The sequence below is a fragment of the Leucoraja erinacea genome, chromosome 4 (assembly GCF_028641065.1).
Source record: "Leucoraja erinacea ecotype New England chromosome 4, Leri_hhj_1, whole genome shotgun sequence".
Lineage (NCBI taxonomy): Eukaryota > Metazoa > Chordata > Chondrichthyes > Rajiformes > Rajidae > Leucoraja > Leucoraja erinaceus.
In genome coordinates, this window is record NC_073380.1 from 92,460,339 (window position 1) to 92,474,745 (window position 14,407).

The window sequence follows — 14,407 nt, forward strand, 5'->3', positions numbered from 1 at the left end:
AAGAATGTCGTTATACGCATGTGAGCTTTCTGTCACAGACCTTCAGAGCTTCTTCACAGATAAATCTTCATAACACAGTCTTTTGATTAATAGATTCTTTATTGTTGATGAAAAACAATAAGGTACATCCAAACTTCTTCTGACTCGTACACTTTCATCTTCATCCAACTCCAGCTTATCGCTTTAAAGATTAGAAAACTCGTGTCTCCATTACGCTTCGCATGGTCAAAGGGTATGCCTTCCTCATGCTGGTCCAAAACTAAACTAAAAACTAAGCTTCTCCGCAAGAAACTTAGCTCCAAACACGCCCTAGAATACGTCATAAATCCCACCCGCAATATAACGGGCAGTCTAAAATTTAAAGACACATGCCATAATTAATGATACACAAAATAAGCCAAATGACCACTGCATACCGGCCCCTAATTGTTCCGAGTATATCACGAGACAATTATTAATAAACATCAAAAAAGTAGCCATGAAAGCTTAACATATATCAAAAGCAAAAAATCGGGACATTGAACCCCGTGGCTCCCCGTCGGGAAATTGAACCCCGGTCTCCCGTGTGACAGCCGGGGATACTAACCACTATACTAACGCGGAAAATAGCATGCACTATATATCTGCAATCAGAATTTTTCATCGACTCTTCCATCTTCACTTTCGCCTTCTAGAAGCAAGCATAACTAGGTTATTAATCTTATTAAAACACTTTTTAATTCTAAAGTCGTACCGTGCGCACCAAACCCTAAAATTCAGGCATGATACCCAGTATATAGTTCAAAACATAACAGTCAAAAGCTTTGATAGCATGAAACGTCTTCCTCCATGTCTGACCAACTCACGGATGTGTTGTAACAACAATGTTGAAGTGTGAAAATCCTTCACAAGAATAACAGGACTTTTAGCAATAAAGTTCACTGTTAGGTTTGATTTAATTTCCAGATAATTAACCGAGATTTCAAATCCCAGCTCAGGCTTTGGCCATTCTCTGTCTGGCTTACAGAGAAACTTTAGTTCATTGATCCATCTCTTATCGCTTAAGAAGCGGTTCGCTGTCAGGTCTCTGGAAACTTCATCCGCAGGATTTTCTTTTCTTGATTCAATGGCACCATTTTGGCATAATCATTATCAATCATATCCTGTAAGAAGGATGTATATTCCTCATGAAATTTCGTATTCTCGCCAAACTAGCATTTCAAATTCTGGTTGCGTTGCTCGTGCCATAGGACAATTATTCGGCAGATTAGCACTTTCTTGTTTGAAAGGCAAGTCCAGACAATAGTGTCCATCAATCTTTACTGAGTAGTTCATAATACCCATGAACTTCAACTCTTCATTCGATATCTCTTCATATTCTTTGCTGGTACTTTCATTGAAGTCATGATTATATTGCTTCATCACCAGCTTTTCTAATTTATCAGTAGATATTTGATTAACAGCAATGGTAGGATTGTTCTTCTGATTCTCGTTTTCGTTGTTCCATTTCAAGGAGCCATGGATAACCCATCCAAGTATGGTTTTTGTAGCATATGGTCCATCATCTTGGCTCCTAACAATCTGTATAGGTTCCAATGCCTTCAAAACATTCGTTCTGATAAGTAGATCAACAATAGAATTTATTTCAGATATTTTGACATCCTTCAGGTAAGGCCATTGTCTCAAGTCTTCATGTTTTGGTATATTTTGATGACCAAAAGGCATAGTTCTATGTGTAAACACTTCAGATATTGGTATAAAATTATCTTCGTCCAGACTGGATGTAATTACATTACATTACTTGTAATGTAATCTCATGCTCTCTTTATCTTTAGTCATGGTACGCAATCAAATCTTAGTCTCTTCTGTGATGTTCAGCCTTCTCGTCAGGTTTTCTGTGCAAAAGGCACTTTTCCGTAATCAAAAAAAGCATATGTTTGCAACACTGTATTCCTTATTCCTTACCTGTACTGATAAGATAGTAAAATGACAAGCTTCAACCCCAGCCCCAATATGAGCACTTACTTGAGGCGAGGTGATAGCATCTCTAGTAGTCGGCTTCTCCTTCTGTTCCGTTTGCTCCAGTTCATCCTTTTCTATTTGCTCTGGTAACTCTTCATCTATTTGTTTTATTCCATCTCTTCATCTATTCCAGTTCTTCTTCCCAATGCTCTGGTAGCTCTTCTTCAGTGTGAAGTGCTTCAGGATGATATTGCCTGCACTTATAACAAATTATAAGACTCTTACAGTCTCTCACAATATGTCCTGTTTTCAAACATCCAATACAGATTCCCTTCTGTTTCAAGAAATCCATCTTTTCTTCATATTCTTTCACCTTGAATCTTCGACAACTTCATAACATAACAAACAAAATACTATTTGCTTGCTAGTAGATACATTTCCTTTCATTCCATCTGTCTTTTCCACAGGTCTGGTTGTGATAGCAAAACTACTTCTCATAGGTTCTGATATTTCTTCAGTTTTGGTAAAGGTAGAACCTTTGTTAGTTGCAATTGGTTTATTATTTTCAATAGTCCCGTAGTGTGGCTCTAACATGTACCATACTTCCTTTTCTAAGAATTTCACCAGGTTTGGAAGCTTGGCTACTTGCTTCCTTTCATTCATTATTCTGCCTGCTTCATCTCTCCACTTTTCTCTCAGTGTTCTGGGCAATTTGCTAATGATGACTCGAGTATTACTCGCAAGATTCATTTCCTCCATGTGGCCGAGATTTTTCAACGAGCTGCAACAACCTCTCAGAAATATTGCATAATCACTCAATGCCTCCCCATCTTCCGGCTTGAATTCTTTCCAAGCATGGGCCTTCTCCATGTATGCGTTAGCAATCCTCTGTTCATTACGAAATGTCTTTAAGTAACCTTCTCGCCTTTTTATAGCCATGGCTGTCTGGCTCATTTTGACAACTTTCTACAAGTACCTGAACACTTCCACTTGTGTACTTCACTAGAAATCGTAAGCACTCCTTTTCATCCGTAATTCTAATTTCTAATACTTCTTTTAATTGCCCTTACAAAAGCTTCTAACCCAAAGGATCTCCATCATATGTAGGAATTTCTGCGGGTGATAGAATGAGAGAGGTATTTTGTCGAGCTATGAATTCAGCTTGACTTTTCACCAATGCCAATAACCCATCCTCATAACCTTGGCTTGACTCCACCTGTTGATAAACAGGCCTCTGTGACTCAAATTGACCTTCTTGAGCCTGTGCATCCGGCCATGGAAAAGCGTATTCTGATCTTAGTTTGTCCAGGGCCTCTCCAATGACCAAATAAGTAGTTTGTTTTGGTCTAGCACACATTTGCTGAGATGAAGTTTTACCGGGTCTATATTGTTTCAATGGGTGTTCCAAGCCATGAGATCCGGTGGTTCTCGATTGTGGAATTGATCTAACTACTGATTTAATTGGAGTCGTTTTTTTTCTCTTGGTCCAGAGCTAATCGTTTTCAATGATGTAGAGCTGCATCTTGAACCTTTTCTTTACAATATCTCCTTCTAAGCTTTGGCCACCGCCATCTTTGAGTTTAGTTCCAGTTGTTCCTTTCGTCACCTCAGCTGCTCCTGCTGTCCCGTCATCTTTTCCTTTTGTCATCTCATCTCTTCTTCTCGCCTCATCTCTTCTTCTTGCTCAATCTCATGTTTCATCTTCAAGGCATCCGCTTCTATTGAGAGAGCGGCTAGATCAGCTTCAACTCCCACTCGAGCAGAAACCCTTGATACCGAACTGGCCAAAGAACCAGATTTATGAACTGATCTTTGTGTAGATACTTTCGAGATATTATCTTGTAGTGTAATTTCATCTTCCATTCTGGCACCTTGTTGCATCGCACTTCCAGCTGCTAAGCGTGTAAGTTGTGGTATAATTTCCGATAACCACTCTTCTGTCTTATCCATGAAGCCATTGAATATCTTCACCTTATCTCCCGCCACTTGGTGTGTCTTATGCGTTCTTCCCGAGACTGCTGTGTACACAGCAACACATTTTGTTTCTTTCCAACCTCTTGACAGAGGTTCCATAGTTAGCTCGTATTAGATTTCACTTTGCTTGCGTTCTGTCCTGATTCCATTAGTTGCTTCTGTTTCTCAATTAATCTGGTAACCTGTTTCCATAATTTGTTTCTCTCCTCAGTTTTTTTTTTCAAATAGGCAGCTCGTGTATTATATGTTTCTTCTCGATACATGAGTTTTCTGTAGCTTTCAATTGACTCGTTAATTTTTCCGGTGGGAGGGGGAGGGGTTATGAAACCCGGAAGTGTGGGTGTGGCTCAGTCTCTGCATGATGGGGGAAGGAGAGGTCACGACTCTGAGCTGTGAATCAACTGAACACACTGAATGTCTACTGAACTGTGAGTTTGGTGTTTTGTGTGGTTTTATGGTGGTTTCACCCTGCATGAAATGGTATGAAGCTGCATTTGAATTTCGTGGCCTTGCACCCTGCTTGAAATGGAATAAAACTGCACTTGAATTTGGCGGCCTTGCACCCTGCTTGAAATGGTAGGAAATGGATTTGAATTTGGTGGCCTTTCACCCGGCTTGAAATGGAATTTTAAGGAAAAGCCATGAGTCAACTGCCAGCCCACCAGCCAAGAGTGAACTGCCAGCATATCAGGCTTGAGGGACTGAACTGCTACCTCAAGAACCCATACCAGCGCTCCAGAAATCCCCCCCCACTGGCCACCAATATTGGAATTGGTGGAGAGGTGGAATATTGTGTCGGGGGACCAGCCCTCCCATGTGAACATGGGACCCAATGGGTCCCACTTAGTCTACTAAGTATTATGTGAGAGGAGCAGAATTAGGCCATTCGGCCCATCAAGTCTACTCTACCATTCAACCATGGCTGATCTATCTCTCCCTCCGAACACTATTCTTCTGCCTTCTCTCCATAACCTCTGATACCCGTACTGATCAAGAATTTATCTATCTACCTTAAAGGGCCTGTCCCACTAACACAACCTTTTCAGCAACTGTCTTCGACCTTCAAGCTCGAGGGCATTTGCCTGAAAAACCTCGAGCTGGATTGACCGACAGCGAGCCGGATCGACCGACCACACACACACACGCATGCACACACACGCACACACACACGCACCACACACACACACACACACACACTAGCACATCGCAAAGGCGGGGGCCAGGGAAAGCAGGGGAGCGCTGTCTGAAATTCACACCCGTGATGAACAGGAAGGTAAAAGACGGCTGCCACAGTTACGGTAAGTCCTCTAGAGAACGGGGGGGGGGGGGGGGGGGGGAAGAAGGAGAGGGAGAAGGAGAGGGAGAAGGAGAAGGAGAAGGAGTGGAGTGGAGACACTTAAGAAGCCAGACAACGTTTAATAAAGTTTAGCGGGCATTTAACATTACCGGTCGGTTTACTTACCTTTTTTCTCAACGAGCTTTACCTTCGATTGCCTTCGACTACCTACGAGTAGCATTATGACCTACTAGGACCTACCTCGACTAAACCCACGAGTAAAAAAATATCAATTTTTTCCATGACGACCTTTTTTTACTCGCGGGCATTTTTCAGCATGTTGAAAAAAACCGGCGCGCCCTAGCTAGGATCCTAGAGTACATGGGGACTACTTTTGAGCATGAAGGAGAGTTACAAAGACCTCCTAGGACCTCTTGTCGACCATGTTGCAAGTATGTCGAGGGCAAACTCATCTGAACTCGCGAATTAGGTCGCCGCAGTAGGACAGCCCCTTAAAGAATTCCACAGATTCACAAAAAAAATCCTTATCTCCTTCCTAAAAGAGCATCCTTTAATTCTGAGGCTATGACCTCTAATACTAGTCTCTCCCACCAGTGGAAACATCCTCTCCACATCCACTCTACCCATGCTTTTCAGTATTCTATATGGTATATATATATATATATATATATATATATGTGTGTGTGTGTATATATATATATATATGTGTGTGTATATATATATATATGTGTGTGTGTATATATATATATATACATGTATATATATATATATATATATATGTGTGTGTGTATATATATATATACATATATATATATATATATATATGTGTGTATGTATATATATATATATATACATATATATATATATATATATATATATATATATATATATATATATATATATATATATACATACATTTTGGTTTCACCATGTAGAAATTACAGCTGTGTTAATTTTAGGGCACCATAATGTTTGGGACACATGGGTGTTTGTAATTGCTCAGATGTGTTTAAATGCCTCCTTGATGCAGGTATAAGAGAGCTCTCCGCACCTAGTCTTTCCTTCAGTCTTCCCATCACCTTTGGAAACTTTTATTGCTGTTTATTAACAAGAGGACCAATGTGCCAATGAAAATCAAATCAGCCATTATGAGACAGAGAACCAAGAATAAAACTGTTAGAGACATCAGCCAAACCTTAGGCTTACCAAAATTTATTGTTTGGAACATCATTAAGAAGCAAGAGAGCACTGGTGAGCTTATTAATCGCAAAGGGACTGGCAGGCCAAGGAAGATCTCCACATCTGATGACCGAAGAATTCTCTATAATAAAGAAATATCCCCAAACACCTGACCGATAGATCAGAAACACTCTTCAGGTGTGGATTTGACAATGACCACTGTCCACAGAAGACTTCATGAACAGAAATACACTGCAAGATGCAAACCTCTGGTTAGCTTCAAAAATAGGATGGCCTGGTTACAGTTTGCCAAGAAGTACTTAAAAAAAGTAACCACAGTTCTGGAAATAGGTCTTGGGGACAAATGAGACAAATGTTAACTTATATCAGAGTAATGGCAAGAGCAAAGTATGGAGGAGAAAAGGAACTGCCCAAGATTCAAAGCATACCACCTCATCTGTGAATCACAGTGGTGGGGGTGTTATGGCCTGGGCATGTATGGCTGTTGCAGGTACTGGCTCACTTATCTTCATTGATGATACAACTGATGGTAGTAGCATAATGAATTATGAAGTGTATAGACCAATGCTATCTGCTCAAGTTCAAAGCAACAAAGGAGTTTTTAGAAACATAGAAAATAGGTGCAGGAGGAGGCCGTTCAGCCCTTTGAGCCAGCACCGCCATTCATTGTGATCATGGCTGATCTGATTTTTTTCAAAGCTAAAAAATGGTAATTTCTTGAGTGTCCAAGTCAATCACCCAATCTGAACCCAATTAAGCATGCCTTTTATATATTGAAGAGAAAACTGAAGGGGACTAGTCCCCAAATCAAGCATAAGCTAAAGATGGCTGTAATACAGGCCTGCAGAACTTAACCAGAGAAGGCACAACTGGTGATGTCCATGAATCGCAGACCAAGCAGTCATTGCATGCAAAGGATATGCAACAAAATACTAAACACGACTACTTTCATTTAAATGACATTGCTGTGTCCCAAACATTATGGTGCCCTGAAATAGGGGGACTTTGTATAAACACTGCTGTAATTTCTACTTGGTGAAACCAAAATGTATAAAAATGACCTTTATTAAAATCTGACAAAGTGCACTTTAACCACATGTATTTTTTTCTATTACAAACTCAAATCGTGGAGTACAGAGGCAAATAAATAAATTATGGGTCTTTGTCCCATCTCTGTTACTAACAGTCTGATCTTGACCGCTTTTGGCCCACTGTGGTGCGATTTCCAAGAGAACGCCGCCACCTACGGCCGTCATTTTTGGCCACCTCGCTCAGAGCCCACGTCCGCCTTCCTGGACCAGAGGATTTATCCCATCGATGAAAATTCAGAGAGTTATTATTATTATTTTTTTAATTTGCCATTCTCGCTGCTGGAGGGAGGGGGAGGGACTATAAAACCAGGAAGTGGTGTGCCTCACTCAGTCTCTGCAAGTTGGAGGAAGCCAGAGGGTCACGTCTCTCTGAGCTCTGAATAACACTGAACACATGTCTACTCAACTGTGAGTCCCCTTAATGTGGATTGAAAATGAAAATATGGTTGGTTTGAAGTAAAAAGGCACTGCCTGCAAATGGTTGTTTGGATGCTTTGGGTTGAAGTTAAAAGGCACTACTGCAAATGGTGGTTTGGGTGCTTTGGCTTGGTTGAAAGGCACTACTGCAAATGGTGGTTTGGGTGCTTTGGCTTTTAAGACTAAAATAGATGTTTTTTTAGCTGCCAAGGGGATAAGGGGCTACGGGGAGAGGGCAGGGATATGGACCTAGGTATGGTTAGTATAGTAAGACCTGAGTGATCTCCTGGACAAGTGTCGATCGCCTAGATTGGGGTCGGAGAGGAATTTCCCGGATTTTTTTCCCGAATTGGACCTGGGTTTTTATCCGGTTTTTTGCCTCCCCCAGGAGACCACGAGGTTCTTGGGGTGGAGAGGGGTGATAGCGGTATAAAGGGGAGGGTAGTGTCTTGTGTTCTGTGTCTTGTGTCTACTGTTTGTGGGTAAGTGTGTCTGTTTAGTGTTCAGCATGAGCGAGTGGCGGTGCGGGCTCGATGGACCTGGTGGTCTGCTCTCGCACCTACTTTCTATGTTTCTAAGTTGACAGACACTCCTGCAAATGCATTTACTTCCTGTTTGCACTGTATATTGATTTTAGATAAATCGCTACCACTTACGGCTGTGATATTTGGCCATCTTATACTCAGCCCCCTTCCGCTCAGCAGGTGCAGAGAATTCTTCCCATCAATTAAAAATAAAAGTGTTTTTAGTGTTTAAAAAATGTTGAGAATCTCTCTCCTGTCAATCACGCCATGAAGGCCACACATTTTCCGGTGGGAGGGGGAGGTATTATAAAACACAGAAGTGTGGGTGTGGCTCAGGCTCTGCATGATGGGGGAGGGAGAGGTCACGACTCTGTCTGAGCTGTGAATCAACTGAACACACTGAATTTCTACTGAACTGTGAGTTTGGTGTTTATTGTGGTTTTATGGTGGTTTTATGGGTGATTTCACCCTGCATGAAATGGTATGAAGCTGCATTTGAATTTGGTGGCCTTGCACCCTGCTTGAAATGGAATTTCAAGGAATAGTCATGAGTCAACTGCCAGCCCACCACCCATGAGTGAGCTGCCAGCAGATCAGGCTTGAGGGACTGAGCTGCCACCCCAAGAACCCATACCAGCACTCCAGAAAGCCCCCACACTGGCCACCAATATTGGAATTGGTGGAGAGGTGGAATATTGCGCCGGGGGACCACCCCTCTCGAGTGAAAATGGGACCCAACAAGTCCCACTTAGTCTAGTTTATTATACATCCCGTATATACTTTATGTTAACCTACACATTCCTGGGATGATATTGTGCTGCCCCTTGTGGGAATCTCTGTTTTATTCTTGATTGAGATATGATTTGTAATAGTTCATAAGCAAAACATTCCTGCTGATGGTGCTACTTAATCATTGCACGAGTAAGAAAATGTTAATGCCCTGATTGCACAGGTACGATGCATAGTATTGTTGAGGCACAGTACATATACTGACTCTTTGCAAAAATCTATCTAATAAGTCTTAACTTTCATGGTTTTGCCCCATAGCTTTGCAATTTTTATGGAATCATAGAAAAGGTGGAAAAAAGGCTTTTAATCCATCATATCTGTAAATGATTATGTTACACAGGTCTGGAGTTTAAAGTAATGCAAGACGCGCAAATTTAAACATACTCGCCGTATCTGTCAAGCAGTCTACTAATACAACTCGAACACGTACGGACCAACCCCGCTCCCTCCATACCAGAAAAGTTAGTGGGGGAGGGAGGCAGTGAACCCGGAAGGGAGAAAGTAGCTGGAGATACTTTGGGCGACCGATAGGGTGAGTATGCGGGAGAGGTAGTAGTGTTGGTGTTAGATGGGGTCGCCGGTCGTGGCGGAGAATGGGACATGCTGGGTTCTAGTAATAGCAGCAGCAGCAGATGGTTTGAACATCAGAGATGGAGCAAAGGGATCGGCTGGTGGCAGACAAGGTTCTTTCACAAGCAGCAAGTGTTGGAGGCTCCGTCTGTACAGTGCACCATCGACGATGACAAGGTAGGAGCGGGGTTCCTTAGACGGGCCGACAACTAAACCTAGACGGGAATGTCCCACAGCAGTCTGCAAACGGACGACGTGACCCTGCAGTAGCGGTTTCAGCGGTTTGCTGGACTTGTCATAGGATCGTTTCTGGATGTTGTGTTTCTCCTGGATGCGCTTCTGGACTGTGGCTGGCTTAAACACCTGCGGCACCAGCTTCTGCTGGGCAACTGGTATCATAGGTCGTGCTGTCCTAGACATCAGGCGATGGGCTGGTGAGCCTAGGACCCCGTCTCTAGAGATATTTCTGAGGTTTAAAAGGTCTAGATACACATCTGACTTGGCCTGGTGGGAGAGTTCCATTAGTTATTTTGCGCTCCTTACGGCCCGTTCAGCGAGCCCGTTACTTTGAGGGTATTCAGGGCTGCTGTGACATGGTGGAAATTCCATAGGTTGGCAAAGTGCTTGAATGCGTGACTGGTAAATTGTCTTGCGTTGTCAGTTTGCAGGCGAACTGGTGCGCCGAATACAGAAAAGTGTCTCTGTAGCTTTTGAATGACCATTTCGGATGTGATAGTAAATTCAAATCAGTTAGATTAGGAGTCAACTAGGACTAGATAGTGTTTACCATGCCATTCGAAAATGTCTGCTGTCAGCGACGTCCAAGGCAGTGCTGGTGGGGGTTGTTGTGGCAGAGGCTGTTTCTGTTGGTGTGGTGCCAAACTGATAGGACAGGAAGCTGTTCTGTCCCATATGTATTTGGCCATACTGGGCCAGTAGAACATGCTCTGTGCGTGGGCCAATGTGGCATCGGTGCCTGGGTGGCCGCAGTGTGCCTCTTTGCAGTATTCGTCTTGTAAGGATGAAGGGATCACGACTTTGTGACCTTTAACTATGACACCGTCCTGTATTACCAGCTCATCTAGGAAGAATGGCTACACCTCCATTGGTGTGCTGGATTGTCTGTCTAGCCAGTCTTTTGATTATGGATAAGAGTAGCTGAAGAGTGCCATCAGCGGCTGTGTATTCAGCCAGACTGCGCAGGCGTTCGGTGGGAACGAAGTCAATCTTGAGAACCGTAAGCTCATCCCGTTATTAGGGATGTCATTCACTGGATGCACGTGGTGCACGAGAGAGAGTGTCAGCAACTAGCATGTCCTTTCCTTTTTTGTAAACGATTCTGAGATCGAACCGCTGGAGCCGCATCATCATGCGCTGCAGTCGTGCAGGTGCTGCGTGTATAGGTTTGTTCAGGATGGTTACAAGTGGTTGGTGGTCTGTTTCGACTGTGAAAGTGTGCCCAAAGATGAAGTCCTTGAATATAGATGGTGTCAGTCAGCGTGAAGTAACCCACTGCGTCCGTATATCGGGTTTTATTTGTGTTTTATCAGTTTTATTTGTATCACCATGGCTCACTCGTGCTGAAAGCCAGCGCAGCTCATCTTAGATTCTGACATCGGGGAAAGATGGAGGCATGGGTTCGAATCCCACTTCTGACACCATGTTACACAGGGTCTGGAGTTTAAAGTCATCTTTAATTGTAACGCATAGTATAGCGGTACAGCAGGTTGTTAGTTGTTAATTCATCACTACCGCTTCCAAGACTACTTAATGTAGGAAGTGGATGTTAATATAAAAAATATAAAACATACAGTAAGGTGGGGTTAGCGATGCTACTCTACTATGATTGGTTCACTGCATTAGTTACGCCAAATAGTTATTTCTAGGCAGACTTGCCCTTTTTTTTCCATATGTTCAATTCTCTTTTAATGGCCACAATTAAGCCTCCACATCTACGTGCAGTGAAACCCAGTTTCCAACCACTTGATATGTAAAAAGGATCTTCCTCATCTTACTCTTACCTCAACTCACCTCATCAGTGCTGAACTACTATCTAACTATTTGATGTTCCTTGGACTATACCTTGGTACACGTGACAATAAACTAAACTAAACTGAACGCTCTTTGCTTTTAGTTTATACCTTTTGATCTCTTAGAAACATAGAAAATAGGTGCAGGAGTAGGCCATTCAGCCCTTCGAGCCTGCACCGCCATTCAATATGATCATGGCTGATCATCGAACTCGGTATCCTGTACCTGCCTTCTCTCCATACCCCCTGATCCCTTTAGCCACAAGGGCCACATCTAACTCCCTCTTAAATATAGCCAATGAACTGGCCTCCACTACCTTCTGTGGCGGAGAATTCCAGAGATTCACCACTCTCTGTGTGAAAAATGTTTTTCTCATCTCGGTCCTAAAAGATTTCCCCCTTATCCTTAAACTGTGACCCCTTGTTCTGGACTTCCCCAACATCGGGAACAATCTTCCTGCATCTAGCCTGTCCAACCCCTGAAGAATCAACCTTGATCCCTTCACCAAACAGCTGCCAGATCCCATCATCATTTTATATACCTGTCAAAACACCCCTCAGCCTTTGCAAATAAAACAGTCCCAGCCTATTGTCTATATGGGTCTATTGTCTATTGTCTATAGGCAGCCTATCGACTACATTCTATAGTGTTTAAGAGGGAACTGCAGATGCTGGAGAATCGAAGGTTACACAAAAAGGCTGGAGAAACTCAGCGGGTGCAGCAGCATCTATGGAGCGAAGGAAATAGGCAACGTTTCGGGCCGAAACCCTTCTTCAGACTGATCGGGGGCGGGGGTGGGTGGGGACAAGAAAGGGAAAAGGAGGAGTAGCCCGAAGGCTGGGGGATGGGAGGAGACAGCAGGGGGGCTGAGGAAGGGGAGGAGACAGCAAGGACTAACAAAATTGGGAGAATTCGATGTTCATGCCCCCGGGGTGCAGACTCCCCAAACGGAATATGAGGTGCTGTTCCTCCAATTTCCGGTGCTGCTCGCTGTGGCCATGGAGGAGACCCAGGACAGAGAGGTCGGAGACGGAGTGGGAGGGGGAGTTGAAGTGCTGAGCCACCGGGAGGTCAGCTTGGTTATTGCGGACCGAGCGGAGGTGTTCGGCGAAACGATCGCCCAACCTCCGCTTGGTCTCACCGATATAGATCTGCTGACATCTAGAGCAGCGGACGCAATAGATGACGTTGGAAGAGATGCAGGTAAACCTCTGTCGCACCTGGAACGATTGCTTGGGTCCTTGAACGGAGTCGAGGGGGGAGGTAAAGGGACAAGTGTTGCATCTCTTGCGGTTGCAAGGGAAAGTGCCCGGGGAGGGGGTGGACCGAGAGGGAAGGGAAGAATTGACAAGGGAGTTATGGAGGGAGCGGTCTTTGCGGAAGGCAGATATGGGGGGAGATGGGAAGATGTGGCGAGTGGTGGGGTCACGTTGGAGGTGGCGAAACTGACGGAGGATTACTTTTTGTATGTGACGGCTGGTGGGGTGAAAGGTGAGGACTAGGGGGACTCTGCCCTTGTTGCGAGTGGGGGGAGGGGGAGAGAGAGCAGTGTTGCGGGGTATGGAAGAGACCCTGGTGCGAGCCTCATTTATGGTGGAGGAGGGGAACTCCCGTTCCCTGAATAGTGAGGACATTTCAGATGTCCTGGTGTGGAACGCCTCATCCGTGGAGCAGATGCGGCGTAGACGGAGGAATTGGTAGTAGGGGATGGAGTCCTTACAGGAAGCAGGGTGGGAAGAAGTGTAGTCCAGATAGCCATGGGAGTCAGTGGGTTTATAGTGTATGTCGGTCAGAAAACTGACTACATTCTATAGTCTTTCATTCTGGCTAGAAAAACGATGGCAACATTTCTCTGCATCAAACATCATCTGCCATTCATCTGCCCATTCCACCAGCCGGTTCATTTCCTCTGCAATCTATCCTTATCCTCTTCCCATTTTGCAGTGCTGACAAGCCTCATATCACCTGTATTTTTTTCTTTCTGGGGTGTTTCTTGAATCTGCTTCAACCACCTTTTCATGCAGCATGTTTCAGATTGCATCAATTTTCAGGATTTAAATCAAGCTCTACTTTTTAAATGCTTTTACCAATCAAAACATATTTGAACCCTTTGGTTTCAACCTTCCTGCCAGTAGATCCAGAATATTTATTTTTTAAATAATGACGATGCATAGAAATATATTTTTTAATGTATAAAAAAGGGTGTGATGAGGGAGAATAGTGTTTTGTTTTTTTTTCCATAGCAGCCAGTAGCACATTATTCCTGTTTGGCCAGAAAGGTGACATTCAACAGTGGCAGCATTGAAAGTCACTGGTGTACTCAATTCAAATATTTATTTTAAAGTTCCAATATCAAAGGGTTTGACATGAGTTGCCTCTTTTACTGCCCCATGGATCATGTTTTTAAGCTTTTCCTGCTAATTTCCTGAACCTTCCAAAAATGAATTATTCCTTTCTAAAGCTTTGAATACAAAAGAAAAACTAAATTCAGAATTATATTGAGTGCAAATTTTAAAGAAAACTATGCCTTGAATGTTTACTGAGGGTGTTGTACCAAGGCCACCCTCACCCTT

At 43.4% G+C, this 14,407-nt stretch overlaps 1 protein-coding gene across 2 annotated transcripts in view; it reads left to right on the forward strand.

The window, feature by feature from the left end:
* Nucleotides 1–5,571: 5,571 nt before the first annotated feature.
* The window catches only part of bloc1s5 (biogenesis of lysosomal organelles complex-1, subunit 5, muted), a 224,827-nt gene continuing 215,991 nt past the window's right edge, over nt 5,572–14,407 (forward strand). For both annotated transcript variants that reach the window (XM_055634795.1, XM_055634797.1), the window contains exon 1: nt 5,572–5,578. The gene's annotated coding sequence lies outside the window, so the exon portion shown is untranslated. The remainder of the gene's footprint in view (nt 5,579–14,407) is intronic.